This window comes from Panicum virgatum, chromosome 9N (assembly GCF_016808335.1).
Source record: "Panicum virgatum strain AP13 chromosome 9N, P.virgatum_v5, whole genome shotgun sequence".
Classification (NCBI taxonomy): domain Eukaryota; kingdom Viridiplantae; phylum Streptophyta; class Magnoliopsida; order Poales; family Poaceae; genus Panicum; species Panicum virgatum.
This window is the reverse complement of record NC_053153.1, coordinates 36091565-36115262: the sequence shown is the minus strand read 5'-3', so window position 1 is coordinate 36115262 and position 23698 is coordinate 36091565. Positions and strand designations below refer to the sequence as shown.

The 23698-nt window shown below is 46.3% G+C and overlaps 1 non-coding gene across 1 annotated transcript; it reads left to right on the top strand.

Annotated features, from left to right (window-relative positions):
* Window positions 1-686: 686 nt before the first annotated feature.
* On the top strand, window positions 687-793 carry LOC120693624. Its single transcript, XR_005683082.1, has one exon. It is a non-coding gene; the product is annotated as a small nucleolar RNA R71 (small nucleolar RNA).
* Window positions 794-23698: the final 22905 nt, after the last annotated feature.

Sequence of the window (23698 nt, the reverse complement as noted above, 5' to 3'; positions counted from 1 at the left end):
AAGCAGGGGGCATGGTAGCAGCCACTTGAGCTAATTGAGTCTCAATCATCTTGTTGAAACTCATTTGATTCTTGATGGCAGTGGAGATTCCGTCCATCTTGGCATGGATGGTCTCCATAGATTTGTTTATAGCGGCCAACTTCTTCTGAAGTGACTCATTGATCTTCGCTTGGCCATAGACAAGATCTCTCAAGGTAGGCTGATTAGGGCCGAAAGAATTCGAATTCCCATTACCTCCTTGGTAATATGGGCGTGGTTGATTCCACCCCTGACCTCCTTGTGGACGAAACCCATTACTGCCATTGAGGGATAGAGCTTCTTCTTGGGTTTCTGGGCAATTGTCGCCCGAATGTCCAACATTCCCGCAGACCTCACACGTCATGCGAGTTTCCAAGGCTTGAAGTGTTTGCATCTGAGCCTTATCTTGGGAATAATCCTCAAATTTCTTGAGGAGGAGATCAATCTTTATAGCGAGCATGTCGGCCTCCTTGACGGAGTGCATACCTCGCTGGTGCGGTTGGAGGCGATCATCGCTCCAACCTTGGTTGGAAACCATCTTCTCGATCAATGATGTAGCTCTTTCAATGGTCAGCGAGAAGAAAGCTCCACCCGCAGCGGCATCCACATGATCATGGGATGACTGTGTCAACCCATTGTAGAAGTTCTGTAGAATGAGCCAATTATCCATTCCATGGTGCGGACACGCCAGAATATACTCCTGAAGCCTCTCCCAAGCTTCCGGAATTGACTCATTTGATGCCTGCTTAAAGTTCGAAATCCGACCACGAAGAGCATTGGTTTTGCCCGTTGGGAAGAACTTCGAGAGGAACTCCTTGGCACATTTGTCCCAAGTATCCACAGCAGCTTTGTTAGCATAAAACCATTGCTTTGCTCTCCCCAAGAGAGAGAATAGAAACAGACGGAGCCGGATTGCATCTTGCGATACACCCTTGATAACAAAAGTACTGCAGAGCTCCAAGAACTGCTGGAGATGAGCGCTGGCATCCTCACTGGCCTCGCCACATAATGGGCTGGCCTACACCATCGTAATGAGACCCGTCTTGATCTCGAAATTTTCTCCTCCGGTGTTAACCTCGGGTCCGGTCGTGACCTGGTTAGCAGACGGAGCAGAGTAATCACGGAGTGTCTTCTGGGCCATAGCTCTAGGAGCTGACGACGATGCGATGACTGGATCAACTGCCGGGAGTGATCTCCGAGGTGATATGAAACGAGCTCGCGTCCTCCTCAAAAGTGACTCTGGATCGGAATGAAAGTTTTGCGGCAAGTCGAAACCGGTCATACACTACCCTGTTTTCATATCAACAAAGACAAGAAAACAAGGCCAAGTTAGCCTGTTTAGCAAGCAAATACCGATTTCGATTTTGTTCACAACTTTGTCTATATATTTCACTCTGTGCCTTCCCCGGCAACAGCACCAAAAACGCTTGTTGGTGCCTACCAACGTCACCTAACGTGACACCCGCAGACGCCAATTTGGGGTACCAGTATTTCATGAACCACGAATAGATCCTCAAGCGCACGGAATACCGCTGTAGCATTTTACCCGGGAGTATACCGGGGTGTCATTTATATTTCCGCGGGGGAAAGCGATGAGTGAGAGAATATATAGATTAGTTGGTGAGCTCTATCTAGATTGGATATTCTCATGCATAAACAGGGGTAAGATAATAACATGGTAGGAGGTAGTGTGACACACACACAAACTACTCTCTTGGATAAATAAAAGAATAAAGATTGCTTTAGGCTGGGAGCAAGGTAAAAGTCAGAGCTCGAGTCAGCTGTGCTAGGCTAGCTGTATCTACACTTTTTCATTAGTTAGCTTGTTAGAGATTAAACTACACAATAGGGAGATCGCTATCGAAGTAACGGGAGGAGCCGTACACCCTGGCGACTTTATGTACCTCCTACCCCCCATACCGAACGTGGAGGATTACTAAAAGGCTCGGACAGGGCTATCACCACCTGCCGGCTACCTCTACAAACCGTGGGTATAGTTGACATCCAGCAACTCTTAGCTAATCTAGACACCATGTCTACACTAGTAAGGGATACTATAGTGTCTTGCGCGGAGCCCCCACCCTCCGGATGGACAGACATCACACTAGAGCAATCATACAAATACTGGAGCAGTTGATAGAGTTCTAAGAACAAAAGACTAACCATCTCCAGCACAGGGCGATCATGCAATGCAAGCATTGAATAATAACGCAACCATGACACGAAGCATATACTCGATAACTTAGAATATACTTCAAACAGATATCGGTAACCATAGTCTAATTCTATTACAAACGTCCGAATATTACAAGAGAGAGCTAGAGATGAACCAATACCAGACTCTCGAGCAACTCCGGCGGCATGATGACACGTAGACTTCTCCTAAACTCTACTAAGCCTAATGACTATGCAAGGAATGCAAGAGAGGAATTGAGAGGATTGTGGTGAATGTGTGTGTGTGTCCTATTCTCCACCCCCTTGTATTTATAGCAGGGAGCCACGGTATGAAGCATGCACAACCGACGTAGGGGACCAATGGGGAGGCGCCACGTGCCCTGGCTGAGGCGGTGGGGCCCACGGGCCTAGTCGGCCGACCAAGTAGGTTGGTCGGCCTGCCCGGGCCACCAACCGCCCCCAACTTCTTCTGGCAGGCTGTGTTGGGCCTCCTTGTCTGATCTACGTTGGGGTTGGCCTATCTTGACTCATATGAATTGGGTTCTTGCATCACTTTTGGTCCATCTGAGCCTGAATCGGTGCTCTGATAATTTCTGCGATTTTATGTCGGGGCAAAGTGTGCTTGCAACCTGCATATTACCTTGAAAACACAACTTGCATATTCTAAAAGGAAAAGTGTGGTTTAGGGACTTTATTGGATAAGGATGCTTGTAAGAAATGCAAACTCTCATGATTTTCTGATCAAGTTGACGCCTGGAAATAATCGTTAGTGAGCGTCAATAGATACCCTTAGCAGTCGGATTGTAGGTAGGGATCGACTAGCTACGGAACTCGATGGTGCATGGAACACAAGGATTTAGACAGGTTCGGGCCGCGAGATGCGTAATGCCCTATGTCCTGCGTGGTTGCTTGTATTGCCTTAGGTGTTGATGTCTTTCGAGGGGGTCCCTGCCCTTCCTTATATATCCGGGGGGACAGGGTTACATGGAAAAGTCCTAGCCAAGTACAGTTGGAATACTACTACAACACAATCGGGTAGTTTCCTTGTACTACAGCTAGTTCTACGCCTATTCGGGTAGGTACAATAGTGGTATGGTACATCCATGAGCTATCCCTTACTCTAGAACATTCTATGCCTATAAGAAGTCCCGCTGCCCCGGGTTTGACACAGAGGTCCATGAAAACTTTCGTGATCTCCTCAATCATGTCTGAGAAAATAGACATCATGCACCTTTGGAACGAAGCGGGCGCATTACATATCCCGAACGATATCCTACGATAGGCGTACGTTCCATAAGGGCATGTGAACGTGGTCTTACTTTGGTCATCAGGGGGGTTGGGATTTGGTGATAACCGGAATACCCATCAAGGAAATAGAAGAAGGAATGGTTTGCAAGCCGCTCCAACATTTCATCAATGAAGGGTAGCGGGAAATGATCCTTCTTTGTAGCCTTATTGAGTTTCCTATAATCTATGTACATCCTCCACCCAGTATGGAGACGTTGAGCGATCAACTCATTCTTCTGGTTGGGGACAACTGTCAACCCTCCCTTCTTAGACACTACCTGAATGGGACTAACCCACTCGCTATACGGCACAGGGTAGATAACCCCAGCGTGTAGGAGTTTCAGGACCTCCTTCTTAACGACTTCCCTCATCACATTGTTCAACTTCCTTTGAGGATCCCGAGATGGTGTGGAAGCTGGATCCAAGGGGATGCGATGGGTACAAAGAGTTGGGCTAATTCCCATCAGATCTTGGAGGGAATATCCCAGAACTGTTTGGTGTTTCTCTAGGATGGTGATAGGTTCACAGATTCTTCTTTCGAAAGTTTGTCACTAATGATCACGGAAGACTAAGAATCACCAGGGAGGAAGGCGTAATCGAGGCCTGCAGGTTTCAACTCGATCGGAGTTCTATGGGGATACTCGAACTAGGATATTTCTATATATGGGTTCGGTGGGATCATCAACCTCTTCGATGAACATTTCAGCATCTCTGTCAAGGAGGGATTCTGGTGAGTCAAAAGGGAGAATTCCCATCAGCTCATGATCGGTTTAGAATCAAGGGAAGGTTCGGCCAAAGAATTTGGTGCTCTGGAGATTTGGACCGAAAAGCTTCCTTCCCTAGACGGATATCGAGTTTACCTTGAGTCGGGGCATCCCTTAGCAATTTCTCAATGGGGTGCCTAATCATGAGATCGAAGTCTTGGACATCGAAAACATGAAAATCAAGGATTACATCAACGTTTTCATTCTTGACAGTCATGTTCTGCAAATTCCTAATTCTTCTAGGATTTTTCTAGAGGAAATCTAGAAGGTTTTGTCGGTTTGAACCAATTCATCTCCCAAGAGTTGAAATGCACATTCGCTAGAGATGATGTTGGCTCCGACAGTGGTATTGTAGAGGATGTCTATCGGGGTTCCTCTTATGGTGCAAGGAATGGTTGATGGAGGGAAGATGATCTGGAGAACTTCTGATGACATCTCCGCCTCCCTTGACCATTCGTCGGCCATGATGGCCTTTATCTTCTTGACGTTTTCCCTAAGGAATGTGGCTTCTATAGGATCCATGGAAGGTATGGGAAGCAGTGGCTTCCTCGTGCATAGATAGTTTGAGGTGTTTCCAAAATCTTCGAAAAGGTCATCCTTGAACTCGAAAGGGAGCTCCAAAGGTTGAATTTCTTCTTCCTTCGGAGCCTATGGTTCAGAAAAGGGTTCTAGAGCTGAATCTAGGGTTGTGGGAAGAGAAGGATCAGATTCGGCTGCTAGAATGACCTCATGGCTTGACGTATGCTCTTCTTGGGAGGGTCCGACGTTAGAAACGAAGGAGGTGTTTTATGCGATACGACCTAGAATTTCCTTACCTTCGAATGGAGTGTTATGGGAAAAGGATCCTCTAGCAGCAATGTCAAGGTAAAGGGCGGATTCCATGTCGAGACTAATGTAAAAATGTTGAAGCAACACATGATCGGGTATCGACAAGTTAGGGCTAGATATTAGAAGATTTTTTTTAAGGTACCAGATATTAGAAGAATTAAAAACCTGGCCCAAGCCACACCTATGGATTCCTTCTCATTCTGCTGAAAGCAGAGGATATCCCTTCGTAGGGTGACGATATGGGACTGGGTGGAAAAATGAAAGACAAAACTTGTCTCTAAGTTCATCCCAGCTTCCGTTAACATTTTCTACAGTATGCGTGTACCATTGTTTAGCCTTCTCAACAAGAGAAAAGGGAAACAACTTCCATTGCTCAAACTCCCGTAGATGATGGTAAGGGTTTTCGCTATCTATCCCTGAGAAGGATAGTTTCTAAACCAAAGCGATAAAGTCGGGGGTGGAGCTCGTAGCTAGATGCAAGAATTGGGTGCTCGGATTGCGGAGGCTCTAAGAGCTCGCCCTTAGGAGCAGAGAAGCTTAGGATAGATGGCTGCTCCATGATAAAAGGGGTGAAGATAGAGATAAACAAAAGATAAGAGTTTTTTAAAAAAAGATAGATACAAGGATGACTAGTTAAGACGAAAGATATAGAAACTATTCCGCGCCAGAAAGCTTGTTGGGTATTTTAACGACGCGAATAAATCCACAAGCGCACGGATACTGTTGTAGCTTTCACCCGTGAGTATTCAAGGGTATCGTAACCATAGGGAACATGTGTGCACTAACTTCTAACTGAGTTGGTCCAAGGACACACCAAGATAAGTGGTGAGGATAGAGAGGATTCATGAGGTAGTACAGGATGAGTTAAGGTCGATCTTTTGGGCAAAATACTCGCTTCGGGCACTGGCTTACCCCTGAAATTGTCAGGAGACTCCGCCCAACGGCTCTACGCTATATCTGAACATGGAGGGCTACTAAGGACCAATAGGGCTGTCGTCACTTGTGGACTACCTCACAGACTGTGGGATCTAAGGCAAATGAAGGTAACGCTTAGCACAGATACCACGTCTATGCTACTGATTACAACCATAGTCTAGGTAAGTTTGGTACCCCGTAGCAAACTATGGCACTCTGTATAAATACAGAGCGATTAAACCGCGTGTAAGGGAACTAGTCTCACTAAAAGATAATTACTATGCAAGAACAGGAAATCACAAATACTAACTTACTTTACTCCGAAATAAGCCAATATCCATAGAGCTACAGCTTGGAGAAGAACACCGACAGGCCGGCGCTTCCCCGAACTACTCCTCACTCTCCTCATTTATTCTAAGCACTAGCGAACTAGTGCGTCGCCTTTACATTGTAGCACTACTTTACTCTCTTGGATGGTGTGCGTTAAATGATAGGAGGAGGGCCTCCTTTTATAGTGGAGAAGGTCGATTCCCACCATTTCTAATAAGGAAGCACCTGAGCACCGCCTTGAGGAAGAGTAGGGGGCACTCTAGGTCAAAGATGGGCCTGGTTGGGCTCAGTGGGGGTTCGGCCATGCCATGGGTTCGACCAAACCGTTTTTGTGGCCGTTTGGGCCCATCTTCGGTCGACGCACTACTTGTGGGCTCCTTGTGTTGTCCATGTCATGCATCTTGCGTGGCGCGTCCGTTTCATCTGGTTGGTGGGCCCTTCTTGTAAGTGAGATGCAGGACATGATCTTCTATGTATTTCTTCTGCATTCTATGTGTGTTTTCATGTTATTCCCAACTTGCGTCTCTACAATCAACAATTCACTAGCACTCGTTGAATTCGTTAGTAATAACTCCTACCACTATTGTTGATGTTCATTCTTCATGTTTTTATGTAGGAGTTGATGACATAGATTTTGCACTTAACAGCCATCAACAAACATCTGGACAGAACAAAGGTTCTGAACTCCTGGAACATAGAGAACCTACAATGATCGTATCCAATGTGATGCTTCCCACATCAAGATGTACTAACACACCCCAGAAGATAATAAAGATCTGCTTCCCAAGAATCTACTCTGTCTAGTTGTCACTCCTCCTTTCGTCTGGGCTCTGAGTGCTTGTCACGAACAAGGCAGCTGGGCAGTCCCACGCCCAACAAGTTCTCAAACTCCTCCTTTCGGCTGGGTTCCGAGTGTTTGTCACGAACTAGGCACCCGGGCAGTCCCATGTCCGACGAGTTCCCAAAATCCTCCTTTTGGTTGGCCTCCGAGTGCTTGTCACGAACAAGGCACCCGGGCAGTCCCACGTCTGTTGAGTTCCCAAACTACTCCTTTCCTCTGGGCTCCAAGTGCTTGTCACAAACAAGAAATCCAGGCAGTCCCACGTCCGACGAGTTCCCAAACTCCTCCTTTCGGCTGGGCTCGGAGTGCTCATCATGAACAAGGCACCCGGTGTAACACACGGTTTATAAAAGAACATAAACCGAGCAATCATATACGTGCCAGGATCAAGTCACATGTATATACAATAGAATGAATAGTATATCATAGCACATATCACGTAAAAAGACATAATAAATCGAAATACGAATGTTATTTATTACATTAATGACAAAATGTCTGATACAGCGGAAGCGAAGTACAAATATGGTAAAAGCTCTCCGAAGCTGAGCAGGGCGCCACAGGGACGTCGACTGGGAGACGAACACCTAGAAGTCCTCGTAGTCCTGGTAGCACTGGACGAACTCCCTCGTGTCGGCAGGAACTGAGCAGCAGTAGCGTAGCCAAGAGGAAAAAGTAGAGAAGAGGCAAGAGTGAGTACACAACCGTACTCAAAAAGTATAACACAAACTATGAGGCTCTAGGTTGGCTGACTCAACTGCATTAGCTTTTAATCTTGGCAAAATTTTATTAAAACTATTTACTACAAGTTGATGAATTACCATTAACCCAGTTACATAGTAATTAGTCAAATTTAATCATGATACTACTGAGAACCAAACCAAACCAAACCAAAGTGACCCCGAGAGGCACCTCCCTCGTCGGAAGGAGATAACCCCACTAATCAAAAGGAGGATCTAGGCCGCTCATAACCGTGAGCACGGCTAGTATACCAGTTTTACACTCTGCAGAGGTTGCACATCTTTACCCACAAGTCGTGAGCTACGCCAGTTGTTCATCACACTTCCTTAGGTGAGATGACTAGCGACCCACTACGAGGCCGTTACAAAGAATCTCGTTGGTAAGGCGTAACCGCGAGAGATAGGTCAGCGACGATGGGGCCCACCTCCGGGGGTACAAGCACAGGAGCGCAATCCAAGCACAGACCAAGCCGGAGGAGCAGGGACCATTGAAGCTTACTACTCTTGCCCCGCAGGTAAGTTACTCCAAACCAAAAAGACTTAATTAGTAAGCCAAGTCTATCCCATTCTAGCCTTGTGGTAGCGCTGTTGTCCCAGGTTGTCACTCTATGAACCGGTCCTTATGGAGAGTGGCCAACCAAGCACTAAGCACCATGCTGGCCCCCTAAACCATGTTTCTACAAAACCCATCTTTTAACGAGACGTGAGCCACTCATCCACACAGAGGGCCACTCTCAGAATTAAGTTCAAGTAAACCATTAATCAAATTAATTAAAAAGGACCAGAGTGTGTTATAGCGCAGCAACCTAGCACAACTAACCAAAATGCAACCCAAAGGTATATATAAAGGATATAAAGTGGCTAGGAAATCCTTATAGGCATACAGTATTAAAATGCAGTATGTAAATGTATTTAAAGGTGATGGGTTGTTCATGTTACACTTGCCTTCCTCGTACTGCTCCTACTGCTGCTCAAAGTGCTCGGAAGAAGGCTGCTCCTGGTACTGGTACTGGGGCTCCTCAGATGGATCAACGTCTACTCACGAACACATGGCCAAAATAATGTACGATAATAAGCATACAAGCAAATACTAACAAAAACTAAGAAACAGAACATCAATACATAAAAACAGCACACTAAACTAGTCTAAAACTATTCTACGCGTTACAACGATCGCGTGGATATAAAGAACGCCTAAAACGGAGCTAAAACGCATAATCTAGGCCTAAAACAAGGTTCTAGGGGCTTATTTGTAATAAAAATAGGGTTCCAGGGACTTTTCTGCTAAACCCGAGGGCTAAAACGTAATTAAACTAAAGCTTCAGGGTCTAACTTGCAAAAACTTCAAGCCTGGACTGCGGGTTCTATTTCCAAAGAGCTCAGGGGGCTAAGTGTTAAAACCTGGACCTAAACCTAATTATTTATCAACAGGCTTGGACCGCGGGTTGATACGAACAAAACAGAGGGGTTCTTATGCAAAATGACCGGCGAACCGTTATCTTTGAATCGCGGCCGTCGGATCTGAATCGAGAGGCTCATAACAGACCGGTTTTGGATCTAATCCAGGGCATTGGTTTCGGATCTAACGGCTGGGAGCCATCTCGCGCGTGGGGGCGGCGGTGCTCGCCCGCCGGCGGCTCCGTCCGCGGCGGCGCGGCGCGAAGTTCGCCGGGGTTCACGAAATCAACGATCTGGGGGTTGTTTCGACCGGGAAAAGGGTCAGGGAGTCAGTAGGCACGACGGCGAACCTTCCTGGGCACATCCAAGGAGCGGGTCAGGGCTCGGTGAGGCATGCTGCGGCGAGGGGCAATCCTAGGTCGCCGGCGAGCCGTGGTAACGTGATTCCGGCCCGAAATTGGGTCAAGCTTTGCTACTGGAAGCAACCATGCGGCACGGGTCAGGGCGGGTTGACCACGGCGTGGCGGCGCTGTCTAGCAACGGCGAGGAAATCCTCACGCGCAGAGGGAGGAAAGAAGGGGAAACAAGGGCTGGCGAGGGTCCTTACCTCCTCGGGAAGCTCCTACGGTGGTCTAATTCGACGCGGAAGGAGCGCAGCGGTGGATCCTCGTCAGCGCGGTGGCTCGGTGGAGGTCCGGCGAGAAATTCCCGTGCGTGGCGTGGGGTAGAGGGAAGGAGACGCGGCCGGTGAAGATTCTGATCCTGCGGTGGTGCTTCTGCAGTAGCTCGCGGTGGCAGAGGCGCTGCGGGGCGGCCGGACCACGGCGGCGCAGAGGCACGGCGAGGCCGAGCAGAGCGGGCGGCGTTGGATCTCGGCTGGGACTGCGGCTAGGGTTTAGGGCAGCAGGATGGGAGGCGTAGGGTGCGGGAGAGGGCCAGCGGCGCATTTAAAAGGGAAAGGCCGGGCCTCGGCGTGCGGGCCTGAGGGGAGGCCGCGGCGCGGGGGTCACGGCCGAAAATTTCGGCCGGTTGTTGCTGCGTAGCGCGTCGGGGAAGGGAGGTTAGCCCCGTGGGGTCGCAGTGTCAGGGAGGGAGCGCGCGCCAATGGGCGAGCCGGGCTGCAGGCGCGGGGAGCGGCTTGGGTCCACGGGCAGCGGGGCTCGGTCGCGTGAGCAGAGGCACGGGCGGAGGAAGGGGAAGGACCTGCCGTGTGGGGCCAAGCCGTCAGCAAGCGGGCGATGTTGCGGTGGGCGAACGGTGCCGACGGGTGGGCCCGCTCTGTCATTCGCACGGTGCGAGCGCGGGCTGAGGGGGGAGCGGGGCGCTGGGCTGGCTGACGCGTGGGGGTGCTGGGCCGCACTGGAGCTGGGGTGCGGGTGTGGGCCGCTGCTGGGCCAAGAAAAGGAAAAAGGCCGGACTGGGTTGGGTTGGTGGGGTTGGGCTGTTGGACCACGTGTTGGGCTGAGGACTGGGCTGCCGCAGCGGGATGAGGTGGGCCGTAGGCCTGGGAGAGAGGAAAGGGAAAACTGGGCCCGCGTGGGAGCGTTCTGGGCCGGCCAAGGAAAGGATGAGGAGGCTGGGTTGGGCTGCTAGCTGGGTTTTGGGTTGGTTTGGGTCTTCTGTTTTCTCCTTCTCTTTTCTATTTCTAACTCAAACAAACAAAGTTTGAATTCAAATATAAATTTGAATCCAAACCACACTCAAACAAATAAAACAATGCACCAGCATGAATGCAGCAAACATTTTAACCCTAAGATAAATTTTAATTACTTATGGAACAAAAATTAGATTAAATGCAAGACTAAGCAAATAAATTCCTAGAAAAATTAAATAAAGCCAATTAAATTTATTATTAACTAGGAAAATTAAGTTAGGGTGTTACACCCGGGTAGTCCCACGTCCGATGAGTTCCCAAACTCCTCCCTTAAGCTAGCTCCGAGTGCTTGTCATGAACAAGGCACCCCAGTAGTCCCACGATCGACGAGTTCCCAAACTTCTCCCTTCGGCTGGACTCCGAGTGCTTGTCATGAATAAGGCACCCGGGCAGTCCCTCGTCCAACGAGTTCCCAAACTCCTCCTTTTTGGCTGGGCTCTGAGTGCTCGTCGCAAACAAGGCTGGGCGGGCAGTCACATGTCCGATGAGTTCTCAAACTCCTCCCTTTGCCTGGGCTCCAAGCGCTTGTCATGAAAATTGCAACCAGGCAGTCTCACGTCCAACGAGCTATAAACTCACTACTCTAGGCGAAACATACGAGTACACACACTGGATAGACTCTTGGCGAAAAAGAGGAGCTAGACAACAACCACTCGAGCTGAAAGCAATAAAACAAAGTGAGAAAATAGTTTAGTACAAAATATTCTTTACAATCTAGGCCCTATTCCTGCTGCTCAATATCATCAACAATTTTCTTGGCCATAGGCCGGGCCTCCTTCAAATACTCCTCAAAGAGCTCGTCTAAGAAATCAGCTGCCATCCCACCAGGCAGCAGCTGCAAGTCAGTCTCGCCATACTTCAGAAGCCCCAGAGCAGTTGAGACATACGACTTCGTGGTATCTGTCATGTATGCCAAGAACTTATGAGGGGCTTCCTGCAGACATTGCAATAGAGTCTTCTAGTCCCCCGAGCCCTCGGCAACAGGATCCACCAAGTCGATAAGACTTGTAGCCGCATCCCTGATCTTCTTGGGGTCATCAAGTTCAGCCGATTGTGACTGGATCTTCTTTATGGATTCCACCATCTGAAGATCGGCACCTTTCAGCTTCTTCTCCAGCACCTCGTTGGCATCTGTATAATGATATACGTGAAGCTTCAAGTCAAGAAGGAAATATTCCTTGGCCTCTAGCGATACCTTGAGCTCTGCATTAAGACGCACCAAAGCTCACAGGAGTCCTTCCAATGGTACAAAAGGCACTCAATTTAATCAAAGGGGACCAAGAAGGGCAAAAGCATACCTTTACGCTCTTTCAGGAGTTTGCTTTTAGTCTCCCGGAGTGTTTGGAGTTCAGAAATATGCCATTCTTGGAGCTTCTTCAGCTCATCCTAATGATGACATTCTAGTTCTTTCAACTACTAGACCACCTTCGTATGCTCCTTAGTAGGCATAGCTCTGGCAGACTGGAGTTCTTTGTTTTTCTTCTTAGACCTCTCGATGAGGTCCTACCCAAATAACCCAAGAGGTCAACAATGGAAAACAAGTCCCAAGGAATATAAAAAATGAGGGACAACTCATAATGGTGAAGCCGTAAACATGGCGGAAGAGCCCCTTTTGTCGGTGTTTAGCCGCCAAGCCTACTCAGGGATACCCTTAGCAGTAAGATTGTAGACAAGGGATCGACTAGCTCTAAAACTCGATGGTGCAAGGAACACAAGGATTTAGACAGGTTCAGGTCGTGAGGTGCGTAATACCCTACGTCCTGTGTCGTTGCTTGTATTGCCTTAGGTGTTGATGTGTTTCGAGGGGGTCCCTGCCCGCCCTTATATATTCTGGGGGACAGGGTTATATGGAAAGTCCTAGCCGAGTACTATTGGAGTCCTACTACAACCCGGTCGGGTAGTTTCCATGTACTGCAGCTAGTTCTATGCCTATTCGGGTAGTTACAAGAGAGGTAAGGTACATCCATGAGCTATCCCTTACTCTAGAACATTCAATGCCTATAAGCAGTTCCGCTGCCCTGGGTCTGATAAGCTCCCGAGCTCTTCTTAGCCGAGTCCTACAGGCGGCGAGTACATGGAGAGGTGTCTTCGAGTACTTCAAGTAGTGAGAACATCTTTCTGGTTGCTTCTGGTCCTTCCTTCGAGTACATCAAGTAGTCTTCCAAGTTCTCCTGGTCGCTCCGAGGTTGTGAGGTGCTCAAGCCCCATAATCTTGATCATATATGGTGCGCGAAGTACTCGCGCTCCATATGGAGTAGCCCCCGAGCCTTAGGTTGAATCGTGGAATCAGGCTGAGGGTCACTTCAGTCTTTTCTTCCCTTATTTTACAAAAAATGAAAAATAAATCTCTGATGCCACATATTCCGCAGCCCCCGAGCCTTAAATCAACAATCCCATATCTTGTGGGCAGCCCCCGAGCCAAGATTTGTAATTAAGGATCTAATTTGTGGCATTTATTCCGAGATATTAGCAAGATTAATCAGATCCGATACCCAAAAGATCTCTTTTTCAGGTAATATCCCAGAAAAATGATACGATTGGATATGCCACACTGATTGCACCTGTGACATCCTGAAAATAAAACTCGGGATATTTATATTTTTACTGTGCTTTCACGTGGGGATTCATTGTGCGGAGAATCCGCACTATTACACCCGTGATTGCTGTAACTGTAGCGTTCACAAGTCATCGTCCAGTGAAGCCCTCACGTCTATAAAAGGTGGGCAAGAGGCCTCGCCAGAAGCACCAATCCTCTGAAGATATGGCACGCAATTGGTGTTCTCATTTAGGAAGCTCTCGCCCTCCTGAAATTTGTGTAGTGTTTTCCAGCAAAAGATGCTAGAAGAGTATTTGCGAGTGGCAAGAGAAGTCTCTGCTGCCAAGCCTTGCAACCCCACTGCCCTCATCGGATCCATTCTGGGAATCATTCCCTTCCATATTCCAATGAGGGGGGTTCTCTGAGGATCGGTTCCATCTAGTTATGTCATACTCTTGGGATTTCCAGGATGGAAGTACCCAAGAACTGACATCTTTGGTGAGGAGACTTAATCTTGTCACAACCATTCAGGGAGAAGGCGAGATTCCTTTGCAAGATGCAAGAAGAGGACTTGCGAGGCGCTTACTGTAATCTGCCTCCTTGCACTTGAAACTTTTCTCCCATAATACAATTATCATTATTCCCTTAGTGGGAATAACAAGTTTGTGCTTTGTAACGGCCTTGTGCTGGTGTAGCGGCAGCCGTCCTCGTCCAGGAGATCCAAGAGGTGTGCGTGTAGGTCCAAGCCATTGTAAAGCTTATGATAAGTACTCGAGTTGTAATGTCGAGTAATTTATTACTTCAGAGTACTTTGCTTTTTATCTGGAATTTAGTCCTAGAAAAAGATGTGTTACGTCGAGTAGTTGTCATGAGATTTGAGTGTTTTCTTTTCCGGAATGTAATCCCAGAAAAAAGAAATGTCTCAGAAAAAAACCCATTTTTACCGCAAATGGTAACTGACTCTCAGACTTCCAAATATTTATAGCTTTGCCACCGCCACTACTATTTAATAGAGCGGTAAATTAGGTTTTACACCACCGGCCCATTCTTTGCCTTTCCTATTTAGATCTATTCCTGCTCTTTTCCTCAGAACTTCTAGATCTAAGTCTTTTCCTTGCCCTCTGTAGTCCCCACTTCTTGGGTTACGTTTAGCCAGTGTATGCGCGTGAAGCGACTGGTGAACTTCCGAATAGTGCCCAAGAATTCGACCAAAGGGAAGGAAGTGGAGGCGGAGCCTACCCGTGACGAGGGATGGACGCCAAGTAACTGCTCAGACTCTGACAGGGAATCCCTCGTTTCTGCGAGTCTTTTGCCGGCGAAATCTGTAATCCAATGGCGTTCTGCCTTGGGTCAATATCGTCCGTATGAAAATATGGACGAGATTGTTGTGACAACCTAGGTGTCTGCACAGTAGTTGTGTATCTATTGTGTGCATCATGTGCTTGAATTATTTGAAAAAGGATCTTTTTGTAAATATAAAGGTTATATGTGTAATTATGATTTTATGCAAGGTCCTTCTTATAGTTATATTTGAATAGGTTGTGAAATTATAGCTTTTGTGGAGGGTGTTTTTGCAAAATATGGTGTAATCATTACATGGCAGGAAACTTTTCAAATCAGCCCAAGTTTGAAGTGAAATTGCATTGAATTTGACAAAATTCCTGGAATTCAAAATCCCTCTTATGTTTTCAAAATTAGCTCTTGAATCTTTGATCAAATAAATTTTTGCACAACATCAAAGTTGTAGATCTTGAAAAGTTGAACAACTTTGATCAAAGTTTGAATCTTGACTAGTAGTACCCAAGAATCATCAGCTTAGAAAGCAAATCCTTGATGAGGCACATCTATCGAAGTTTTCGATTCATCCCGGTAGTACCAAGATGTACCAAGATCTTAAACAAGATTTCTGGTGGACTCGAATGAAAAGAGAGATCGCCAGATATGTTTCTGAGTGTGATGTCTGTCAAAGAGTTAAGGCTAGTCACTTGAAAGTAGCTGGCACTCTCCAACCTTTACCCATTCCATCCTGGAAATGGGAGGACATCAGTATGGATTTTAGTGTCGGTTTACCCAACACTTCGCAGAAGCATGATTCTATTTGGGTAATCATTAATAGACTCACCAAGACCGCCCATTTTATTCGAGTGCATACAACTTATTCTGCCAAGAGCTATGCAGAGATTTATCTCGATCAGATTGTCCGTTTGCATGGAGTTCCAAAGATGATCATTTCTGATCGTGGGGCTAAGTTTATTGCACGTTTCTGGGAACAATTGCAAGAATCCCTTGGAACAAAATTGATTCGTAGTTCAGCTTATCATCCACAAACAGATGGGCAAACTGAACGAATCAATCAAATCCTTGAAGACATATTGAGGGCATGTGCTATTCAATATGGCAAGAACTGGGATAAGTGCCTAGCACTACCTGAATTCTCTTACAATAACAGTTATCAATCCAGCTTGCAAATGGCACCATTTGAAGTGTTATACGGTCGAAGGTGTCGAACTCCTTTGAGTTGGTCACAAGCTGGAGAACGCAAAATCTTTGGGCCAGATTTAGTCTCTGAGGCAGAGGAGAAAGTCAAAGTTGTCCAGACTAATCTTAAGGCAGCCCAATCAAGACAGAAAAGTTATGCAAACAAAAGAAGAGATCCTTTACAGTTCAAGGTAGGGGATTTCGTATATTTGCGAGTATCTCCTACTAGAGGTGTTCAACGCTTCGGTATCAAAGGGAAATTAGCACCCCGATACATCGGACCATTTGAAATCATCGAAACTTGTGGACCTGTTGCCTATCGACTTCGTCTTCCTTCTCAGTTGGCCGCCATTCATAATGTCTTCCATGTATCACAACTCCGGAAGTGCATCACGGTACCTACTAAGATCCTTGAACCACAAGATATCGAGATTGAATCCGATCTATCTTATACGGAGTATCCAATCAAGATTCTTGACACCAAAGAAAGAAGTACTAGAAGGGAGAAAGTTAAAATGTACAAGATTCAGTGGAATCACCATACTGAGGAAGAAGCTACTTGGGAGACTAAAAATTTTCTCCAAAGAAACTTTCCTGATTTTCTTAGAACAAATTCAGGTATCAAATCTTTCCATTCCTTTTCTTCCTGTAATCTCGGGGCGAGATTCCTTTTAGGGGGGAAGGCTGTGACACCCTAGGTGTCTGCACAGTAGTTGTGTATCTATTGTGTGCATCATGTGCTTGAATTATTTGAAAAAGGATCTTTTTGTAAATATAAAGGTTATATGTGTAATTATGATTTTATGCAAGGTCCTTTTTATAGTTATATTTGAATAGGTTGTGAAATTATAGCTTTTGTGGAGGGTGTTTTTGCAAAATGTGGTGTAATCATTACATGGCAGGAAACTTTTAAAATCAGCCCAAGTTTGAAGTGAAATTGCATTGAATTTGACAAAATTCCTGGAATTCAAAATCCCTCTTATGTTTTCAAAATTAGCTCTTGAATCTTTGATCAAATAAAATTTTGCACAACATCAAAGTTGTAGATCTTGAAAAGTTGAACAACTTTCATGTTGGGCACTTTTCATTTGAGCCCTATTTTAAAAGTTATCTCTGCTTTACAGTTTGGTCCCTGGAAATTTCAAAAATTGCAAACCAGTCCTTATCCCCTTCCTCCAGCCTGCTTCCTCTGTTTTCAGCGCCCCCACTGTGCAGAGCCGTCGCCGGCGCAGTGGAGAGCCAGCCAGCCCACGTTCTGCTTCGCGCTGGTGCCCACGTGTCGCGCTGCTCCTTCTCCACCGCCCTTTGCCATCGCGCTGGTGCTCCCCTGCCGTGCCACGCACCCCCGCCGAGCCCAGAGCAGCCCGCGCGGTCGCCACCTCGCCGCCGCTGTGGAGGGCCCGCTGCAGCACCCCAGAGCCTCATCTCTCGCGCGCACGAGCACTACTTCTATGCCCGCAAGCTATTCCTCTCCTCCTTTCACTTTTTCCGTGCTCCCACACCTCAGAACGCCGCCGCCGCCCCGCTTGAACTCCGACGAGCTCACCCCCGCCGTCGACCCGCCACCATAGACCCGCTCCACCCACGCCAACCCCACCATCCGCTCCACCCCGTCCTAGCGTAGCTTCCCAGCCCCTTCGCCTCGCCCAAACCCACGGGAACCACCCCGCCGCCGTGCTCCGAGCTCCAACGGCCGCCGCTCGCCGTGGACCGACCTCCTCCAGCCCTCATTTCGCGACCCAAGAGCATCCAGAGAATCGCCTCGGCCTCTACTCCGTTTTCCCCAACCTACCCCTCGCCGCCGGTGAGCTTAGACGCCGGATTCGCCGGTCAAACCACCGTCTCCCCTCTCTGACCTGGCCCAGGGACCTCGGGTTGGAAGAAACAAAACCCTAGGGGGTTATTTGAATAGCCGTAGACACATATGAATAGTATCTCTAGGGACTCCTTTGTAATTTTTGCAGTGAACTTTGAAATTCCATAGAAATTCATAGGAAATTCAGAAAAATGTAAAGTTTGATGTTTTGGAATCCTTGAGTGTAGCTCTTTGCAGTAGACTCAAAATATGGTGTGTGTTTGTTGCAAGTGTTTGCTGTACAAGTTGATTTGTGTCACTAGGTACATAAAGACTAGATGTTTTATCTTTTTCTTAACTGATGATTGAAGCCTGGTACTGCAGTGAAATTTTTATGGCAGTTTGTTCTTGTAACACTAGTGTTTCTATATATATTTCGTGGTCAGTTCTCATGGGTAGCTATTTATTTGATTTAATCCTTGTTTAGTAGACTTTAATTATGATAAATAGTTTATGCTTATGATAAATCATAAAAATATTTCTGAGTGATCATTTTGAATAGTTTAGCTTGTAAATAAAGTTTGAGCCCCAGTTCATGAATATAACAGGAGCTAAAAATGAATGTTGCTAATCTGATGTCTATTTTGTTTATTTTCTCAGAATTAATTCTATGTAGATAAAATCATGAAAAATTCACAGTAGCTAATTCATCCATGTTTAGGCCTTCTGTTAAATTTTTAGCTTCTGTTTTGCTATGGTTTAGTCTGTGTAATTCAATTTTATTCTAGGTGTTGTCTGAATGAATGATTTGTTGTGAATAAATGGCTACATGTTTTGGCGTGTTTTTTACAGGGTAGCTTACTCTATTCATGTTCTGTTTATGGTAATTTTTGCTAAATTTATTACTGTTTGTGCTCTGAGTTGTTAATCTATTAGCAAACCTTGATTTAATTGCTATAGGAGTTAGTCACCACTCACTTTATGAAGTTAGTACAACTTTCTTGTGCTGTTGATCATGATGCCTTGTGTAGTTAGAATTGTTATTTAACTACTCTATAAACGTTTGGCCATGTGTGTTTATAATATTGTTCTTGCATTACATATAGATACGACTGCTTTGTCGGACGGGACGTACGAGCTGATCCCGGATTCTGAAGGAGGTGATCTCGAAGCTCAAGCGAACACCGCCGTACTAACTGAAGCCCCGGACCAAAGTTCGGAAGCCTAGGGCTGAAATAGTTAGTGACTACCGAGAAGGCAAGCCCCGGACATAACCGATATTTCAAAGTATTATCATTTATTGTTATTACTTACTTTTGCATTTACAGTTCTTAGGATTTGAATTGAAACCCTAGATGCATGATCCTAGGAACCTATGTACTGAACACTAGACTTGAGTTCGACTACTTGCTAAGCTTATAGGACCAGTAAAAGTCGAGTGATTGCCTATCACTCGCGAGCTTTATAGGAACTGCTTGTGTACTTTTTGTTATCAATATAAGGACGACAGACGGGGTTGTGTTCGATATCATGACCTTATGTGAGACCCCGTCTGTGTTGATGAACTTGCTAAGGTCGCGGTGTGTGGTAGCGGTTGTTAAGTTTTTGAAAGTACTAGCCACATGCCGTAAATATGGTACGCGGCAAGCCTAGTAGCCGATTGGACCGGGGAGTGGATATATCTTTCACTCTCTCTTAGGGATAGGTTTTATTTTTATGTTGCGCAACACTACGACTTCAAGGGACAAGGTTCGGCCTTGGAGCCCTGTAGTCGGGGAAAGTGACCCTATCCACAAGCCGGAAAGAAAGGTAAACGGTTGTTTGGGAACGACCCGACGGTGTTCCAGACGGTGCTCGTTGCCTCCTGGCTGGTCCGTAGAGTGGGATACGTCTTCGACCGACAATGACTATGACGAGTGATACCATGCTTGGGCTAGCCTGGTATCCTTTTGCGACGTGTTGTGGCCATCGTGTTTTATCTTTCGCTGTCTAAATTCTGAACTTAAGTTATGACTTGTTTAACTGTCTTACTGAAGTTGGTTTTGTAACAATAGTTTGAACTGGTTTGTAATCATGATTATGCCTGTGTTGTAAAATTGTGGTTGTAATATCTCTGGACTCGCCTTCGAGCGGGGTATGCTTGTTCGATCCGAGAACCGGAGGTTGTATCGGGACGTTACCCGACAGACCATGAATTGATCCGTTTGAAGTGCGTTTGAGCCGGTGTTGCCTTTATGGTGATGGCCTGCACACTTGAGCCGGGATAATTCAGGTGGTTCTGCCACAGCTGGCATCAGAGCTACAAGTGTACACCAGAGGTGTTGGAACCTTAAAAATCGTTTTCCGTATAAAATTGGAACAACAAAGAATTTCGAAAAACTACGTTGGATTCATTTAGGGTTGTGCATAGAACGTAAAGCCCTAGGGAATTTACGGGAATTACTAGGTGGCTATTTATGTATGGTTTATGTTATCTGACTTCCAGCACTTTACTTTTTGTCAAACCATACTCAGAAGCAACTCTTAATTCTTGTAATGACGCACCTACCTTGAGGTAAGATGGTAAGGATCCTCAGTCAGCTGAGGGAGTCTGACCTTCCCGTCGGTGATGCGAGCCGAACGCTGCCCTCAAGCAGTGGCTTACTTGAGGTGCTCCCAATATACCAACTATTAGTTGACTATATTGGATGTAAAGTGTACTCAGTCAGCTGAGGGAGTCTGACCTTCCCGTCGGCGATGCGAACCGAATGCTGTGCTCAAGCAGTGGCCTACTTGAGCTGCTGCCAATATATTGATCTCGGTCGACTATATTGGGAGTAAAGGAACTTGTGAATACGCCACCAAGTAGCGTATGTTAACATTGGCCATATGGCGGAAATTGTATGGCTGGCTCTTCTATAGTGAGCGGTAATGTATGGGAACGCTTTCATGAGTGCTGGCATGAAAGGTTCAATGGATATATATATATGTTCTGTCAATCTTCTGCAGGAACGCTAACCACAATTTGATAAGATAAGAACGGTTAGAATGTATCGACTAGCTATATAGGCAGAGCCGTAATTATGTTATGCCACCGTGCTAACCACGTAAGCCCAACGATAGTTGGCAATTGTTTATCTTGTGAGGACGGTCAGGACGTGCATGCATATTTGGTTGATGTTCGAATTGGTTCCTAGTCTTTGAAGTTGTTACATAAGCTTTGTAAGGAATTTCTAGTATGAGTCCTCATAGATAAGTGTTAGTGTGCTTAAACCATAAGTGAGTTAAATTTTGATTTTAGGAGCATGCTTGTTAAATGCTTAGACTTTCTTGGATGAAAAAGATGGTTTTGAATCGTGCCTTCATCCTAAGCCCCATCTTGTTGTTATAATGATCTTTTCATTCCTTAGAATCTCAAATGATGAACCAGTACCGATTGTGGTTTATTATTCTCTGAGTTTGGAACCATATCCTCTTTTGATTTAGAATCACATTTGCTTTACCGCAGTCTTCTTAAAGCTTTATTTGAGAAGTCTTGAGATAATCGTATTACTCACATTTAAATCCTTTTTGATTCAGATGGCGGCTTGTCCACATATCTTTTGGGATGAGGAGGGAAATGCTCATACCGATTATCTGTACTGGGAGGGTTTTCCGAGGATTCTTTGGGATTCACTACGTATCTTCCACTACCTAGATCCACCCCAGTACACGGGGACGCCAGTTTTCTGAGGATGGAATTCAAAAGAACAGAGTTACGATGACAATTCCTCAGCACCCTACCTCGGAGTGGCCACCGATTGAGATTGAGGTGATTGGGTACCGTCTTGTTGATGCTTTTGTGACAGCAGCTCTCAAAGGTATCACTACTTTTGTGAGCACCATCCAGAGGAGGTAGCTGCGTATCCTATTGGTTTGTTTCCAGCAGTCAGTGCTGGCCATGCAGAGTGGTAGTTCAGGATCACACACTTCGGGCACTTAGTTGGAGATGTAGCGGATGAGACTATTCATGCTGTGACCAGATATATGAATGCTCAGTCTCACTACCAAATACATCAGCAGCGACACATGGACCAAGTGATAGACTTGGCCCAGAGTTTCCAGTGAGGTCTTCGTTTGAGGGATATTCAGATTCAGGGACTTCAGGATGCCGTTGCTGGGAGGGATCAAGCCATTGCACAGTTTGAGCATCAGGCTTTGGAGCATGGTGTTAAGATAGTGCAGCGTGATACAGTGATTGGTTTTCTTTAGGGGCAGGTGCATGAGCTTCAAGTAGATTGGGTTGATGCTTTGGCCCATATTAGTATGCTCCAGGAGCATCTAGATGTTCCAGCCGAGCCTGCAGCAGCAGTTGAGGACCCAGAGGAGGTAGAGGGAGTTTCTGATTTAGATTCAGAGCACGCACTTGCTGAGCCTAACCCTCAGCCGGACGACTCTTCTTCCGGCATTGCCTCTTCTGTGGGCAACCTCGACGACTTCTAGGCGCCTTAGACTTGTCCTAGATAGTTGTGTTTTCTCTTATTGTAGCATATGTACATAGGGAAGACAATGTTGTAAAATAGCCCTAGGGAGGAGTACCACTTGTTGTATTATATGTGGTAAGGATGTATGATGCTAGGTTGTATGAAAAAGGCTACTTTGGATGTAATATAAGTAGCGATTACCAGTTTGAAAATCATGATCTTCCTATTTGCCAATCTCTTCATTTGTGCGTTTCTAGGCCGTTTGATGAATACTAAAGATGTTGCAAGTTTTGTGGCATGTGTGCTCATCAAATTTTAGCCTATGAAATCTGTGAGACTATATTTTTAGTCCAATCACTTCTATAATCTCTGTTGATTAGCAGCTTAGCACAGAACGGTGAAGAGTGAATTGCTAGATTATCTTCTTTACCCCTTTTGCTCTCAGCGTTAAGTATCAATACGATGGAGCATGAAGCCATCTAACAGCTAACCAATTCTGTGTTTTAGGGGTTGCACAAATATGTGTTGTGCATATTGTGCTACACCGCATTTAGATAAATCCTGCTGATTTATTTTGATATCCAATGTTTGATCACTGCATTTACCATTGATTTTGGGAGCAAGAGAAATGTATCTAATGGATGTCTTCCATAATTACAGATGGTTGGTCAAACTCGTGGAACGCCTGAAGGCTTCGACCGTGAGAGTGGCAGTGGATCTCAGCAGCCACCGCCACCACCGTCGAATCTGGCCGAGTTGATGGCCATGCTGACTGAATTACTTCGTCAGTTGGTCCAAGGGCAACAAAATCAGCCACGCCAACAGCATGGAGGACGGGATGCTCAACCCGCGGGTTACCAGGAGTTCTTTGGTACCCAACCTCCACTTTTCAGCCAAGCTGATGACCCACTGGATGCTGATGCTTGGCTCCATACAATCAATTCCAAGTTTGCTTTGTTAGCGGTACCGTGTGCTGATGCAAACAAGGCTCACTTTGCCGCCCAACAACTTCGTGGTCCTGCACGTATATGGTGGGATCATTATTGTGAGATGCAGCCTGCTGAACATGTCATCTCTTGGGAGGAATTCCGAACTACCTTCAGATCACATCATATTCCTGAGGGACTGATAGAAAGAAAGTTGAATGAGTTCTTGGCTCTAAATCAAGGAACCCGCACTGTTCTACAATATGCATAGACGTTCAATCATCTGTGCCAGTATGCGGGCCATCATGCTGATACTGATGCCAAGAAACATGATCATTTTCGTCGTGGCCTCACTACTAAGCTCAAAGAACGTCTGAACTTGGTTCAGCCCAACACTTACAATGAGCTGGTCAGCCTGGCCATTACTCAAGAGGACTGTATTGCTGCCCATCGTGCTGAGAAGAAGCGGAAGGCACCAACAGGACCCTCGAGTGCTCAGCCACTGAGGTATTGTCTGGTGCAGAACACTCCACCCAGACCTCCACAGAGAAATGCCCCAGTGGGCAGGCTT